The sequence below is a fragment of the Phoca vitulina genome, unplaced genomic scaffold (genome assembly GCF_004348235.1).
Source record: "Phoca vitulina isolate PV1807 unplaced genomic scaffold, GSC_HSeal_1.0 scaffold1, whole genome shotgun sequence".
NCBI lineage: Eukaryota > Metazoa > Chordata > Mammalia > Carnivora > Phocidae > Phoca > Phoca vitulina.
In genome coordinates, this window is record NW_022589704.1 from 75,710,641 (window position 1) to 75,714,957 (window position 4,317).

The 4,317-nt window shown below is 44.7% G+C and overlaps 1 protein-coding gene across 1 annotated transcript in view; it reads right to left on the minus strand.

The window, feature by feature from the left end:
- The window catches only part of GALNT13 (polypeptide N-acetylgalactosaminyltransferase 13), a 781,779-nt gene extending 781,515 nt beyond the window's left edge, over nt 1-264 (minus strand). The window contains exon 1 of the mRNA XM_032410271.1: nt 125-264. The gene's annotated coding sequence lies outside the window, so the exon portion shown is untranslated. The remainder of the gene's footprint in view (nt 1-124) is intronic.
- Between the last annotated feature and the right edge of the window lie 4,053 nt (nt 265-4,317).

The window sequence follows — 4,317 nt, forward strand, 5'->3', positions numbered from 1 at the left end:
AAGGAAGGAAGGAAGGAAGGAAGGAAGGAAGGAAGGAAGGAAGGAAGAAGGAAGGAAGGAAGGAAGGAAGGAAGGAAAGGAGGGGGAGGCAGGTGTGGGGAAGAGGGAGAGCTTTTATCTTTACCTCTCCAGTGAGTCTGCTCGGGCCCTCGTTGCTACAAACCACAGTGGTCAATTCTCCCCTCTCCCCAGTATTTGACTGGTCATCCTCGCCTGCTTGAAACATGTTCCAGTTGAAATCTGTAGCACAGATCTCTTGTCTGCCTCTTGCCTCACTGACCACACTGTTTCCGTTTCCTCTGCTGATACACTCCACTCCCTCCGGCTTCTAGACCAGTGGTTTTCAATTTGGGATGCATGTAAGAATCACCTGTTGCCATTATGACCACGTGGGAGAACTTAGAGGTTATCATGCTAAGTGAATTAAGTCAGAGAAAGACCTATGAAAGACCTTATCAAATACCATATGATTTCACTTAGATGTGGAATCTAAAAAATAAAATAAATAAATAAAACAAGCAAAGCAGAAACAGACCCATAAATACAGAGAACAATTTGTTGGTTGTCAGAAGAGAGGGGGTTGAGGGGCTGGGCAAAATCAGTGAAGGGGAATTGGGGCACAGGCTTCCAGGTACAGAACGAATGCACGGTGGGGAGAAAGGGAACAGCCTGGGGAATATAGTCAATGGTACTGTAGTACCAGTGTATGGGGACTGCTGGTCGCTACTCTTGTGGTGAGCACAGCATAATGTATATTTATGTATATGTATATATAGTTGTTGAATCACTATGTTGTACACCTGAAACTAATGTAACTCTGTGTCAGTGATACTTCAATAAAAAAAAAAAAGAAGAATCATCTAGTGAACTTTTAAAATGCATTAATGCCCAGGTCTCAACTAATTAAATCAGAATCTCTGGGGGCAAGGTGAGAGGTTTAGGCAATTTTGTTAAACATCCCGGGGTGATTCTAATGCGCAGCCAGGATGAGAAGTACGGCTGTGAACACAGGAGGGCCGCATGGCTTGTCTCAGATCTTGAACCTTTTCCAGCTGCACTTCCCTAGGTGATCCCATCCAATCTCTCAGCTTCAGATACCTCAACACCTGGTACCTTCTAAATGTATGTCTTCAGCCTACACCTTTCTCCTGAACTCTGGAATTCCATTGGTAACTCTCTGTTGTCACCTCCTTTGGGATGTATAATTTCGTTTCCAAAGTTAACATGTCCTTCTGCTTTCATCCCCATCTCAGTAACTAGCAAGTCTATCTCTCCAGCTACATGGACCCACACAGAGTAAATGTTGTTATCTCGGAGTCATCATTATGACTCTCTTTCTTTTATGTCTCGTCTCCAAACCATCAGCCAATTCTGTTTCAAAATAAATCCAGAATTTGATTGCTTATCTCACCATTTTCAATGTTAAGCTCTGATTTGAACCCTTATCTTTTTTCTCTGCATTATTACTACAGTTCATATTTGGTCTTCTTGCTGCTAGTCTTTACCAGGACAGCACAGTGATCCTTTTACAGCGTTATTTAGATGATGTTACACCATTGCTTAGAACTGTCCGATGGCATCAATGCCCTGAACTCCCTTTATGATGTGACTCCCTGCGCCTTCCATTCTCTCTCTTACTGTTTCTACTTGAGCACATCAGGTATTGTCCTGTTCCTGAAGCATGCCACATACACTCTCGCTTTTGTACTTGGCATTCTGTCTGCCTGGAACATTCTTCCCTCAAGTATCTCCCCTGACTCATTCAAATGCCATCTCATCACCACGGTCCTTCCTTGGCCACCCTGTATAAAATAACACCTCTCTACCTATACTCAGTATTACCCTTCTTTGCTTTATATGTGTTTGTTTTTAGTCTCATTTGAACCAAACACAAACTCCTCGAGGACAGGATCTTTAAGCATGGCTTGGTTCTTGGCATGTTATAGGTACTCAGTAATCACTTGCTGAATATTTGAGTCAAGCTGGGGAGCTAAGGCTTCTGGCCACAACTCCTGTGGTGCTATTGTAAATAACAGACCATCAAAGGACCAGATAAGGCTTTTGGAAACAACATATATCTCAGAAACCTTTCCCCTTGCCCCTTTCGTTAGGATTATCCCTTTGATTTGGGTGGGGAAATGAAATTGGGACGAGACTAAAAATGATATTGCAATACTGCGGCTTAAAATAAATCATTGTGAAATCTGCATTCTCTGAGTCACCCTGAGGCTGGAACATTTTCTGCTTGCATTGAAATACTCTCTCGTCTCTTCTAAATTCCCTGAGATGCCAAAGGGCCACAGCTCCTGAGAGATAAATCCTAGTATGGGCACCAAACATTCATCAGATAAGTAAAATCAAACAACATAGTGCAAGGGAAAAATGACATCAAAATATATTTTGATTGTAAAAAATAAGTCTCACTAAAGGCCAAATTTAGTTCTGTACCTTAACCAAAAATTTTAAATTACAAACAGAACTCCACTCCTCCTCCCCCACCCCCCAATTAAGGAAATGAAGCTGGACTTCTTGAAAAACTTTATAATCCACAGAGCAAAAAAAGAAAGGCCTTTTGCCTGTCAATTCTGAAAATCTCTTCAGGGCTAAAGCTGTGAATGTTGTAACCTGAGAGAGGAAGATAATAGTCGTAGTTGGGACGCCTGGGTGGCTCAGTTGGTTAAATGTCTGCCTTTGGCTCAGGTCAGGATCCCGGAGTCCAGTCCTTCCTTGGGCTCCCTGCTCAGCGCAGAGTCTGCTTCTCCCTCTCCCTCTGCTGCTCCCTCTCTGTCAAATAAATAAATAAAATCTTAAAAAAAAATAGTAGTAATTAGTTACTCAGAGTTAGCCAGTCCCTTGGCCAAACTAAGATCTCTCTCTCTCTCTCTCACACACACATAAACATCACAGAGTTAAATGTTGCATGCTGAAATTTGATACCCCTTATTTACATGTTAGCAACTTACTGATCTTCCATAACAATACTTTTAACAAGTTCCATCTACTCCATTTATTTGCAAAATCTCTGTAAATAGTTTATCCAGGCCTTTTCTAGACTGCCTGGATAATTAATCTAATTATTTACACCAGTTTCAAGCTCTTAACTATAAGCAAAGGTTAGGGGCGCCTGGGTGGCTCAGTCGTTAAGCGTCTGCCTTCGGCTCAGGTCATGATCCCGGGGTCCTGGGATCAAGCCCCACATTGGGCTCCCTGCTCCGCGGGAAGCCTGCTTCTCCTTCTCCCACTCCCCCTGCTTGTGTTCCTGCTTTCGCTTTCTCTCTCTCTCTGTCAAATAAATAAAACCTTAAAAAAAAAAAAAAAAACTATAAGCAAAGGTTATCACTACCTTTATTTTACAACTCTAGGGCAAAATCTTTAAAGATTAAAAAAAAGAAGAAAAATTCTTTTGAGAGTCACGTCGATTCGTGAACACAGCATACTGTCTCCTACACACACTAGATGTCACTGCATGACCTGAAATATTGGCTGTAATTTCATCTATTTCTTTACAATCTTTATAGGCAAGATAATAAAGGGAAAAAATAATCTCGAGGTATGTTTCCCAAAAATCAGACACCTTTGCTTGTATTTGGTCAATTGCATTCATAAAAATAAATTCTATAGAGGGGGGCGGAGCAAGATGGCGGAGGAGTAGGAGACCTGGATTTCCTCTCCTCTCAGGAATTCAGCTGGATAGGGATCAAACCATTCTGAACACCTACAAACTCAACAGGAGATCAAAGAAAAGAAGAGCAACAACTCTCTGAACAGAAAAGCGACCACTTTCTGGAAGGTAGGACGTGCGGAGAAGTGAATCCGAGGCGATATTCGGGAAGATAGACGGCGGGAGAGGGGCCTCCGTCGGCCGCTTCTGGCAAGTGATAGAGCCACGGAGCACAAAATCGGAACTTTTAGAAGTCTGCTCCGCTGAGGGACGTCACTCTGGTGGCGAAGTGGGGGGTGGAACCCTCGCGGGACAGTGTGGTCTCAGGACCCTCGGGGTCACAGAAAGACCGGGGGTGCCTGAGTGCGGCAGAGCTCCCAGGTATCGGAGCAGGGAAGCCGGCTGCAGAGACGGAGCCCAGACGCGGGCTCTCAGCTCGGGGTTGTCATAGACCGTGATCCGCGGCACAGTCAGGCCACTGCTCCTCCAGCAGGGACCCAACAAGCGGCAGATCCAGGGAGACCCACCTTCTTCCCCCGGGAGGAGAGGTGCGGGAGCGCACCGCGGGGATCTGCTGGGTTTGGAGACTCCACCCGGGGTCGGGTGCCAGATAGAAAGGCGCGGTCACAGGCCGGGTGAGCACGGAGTGTGGCCGG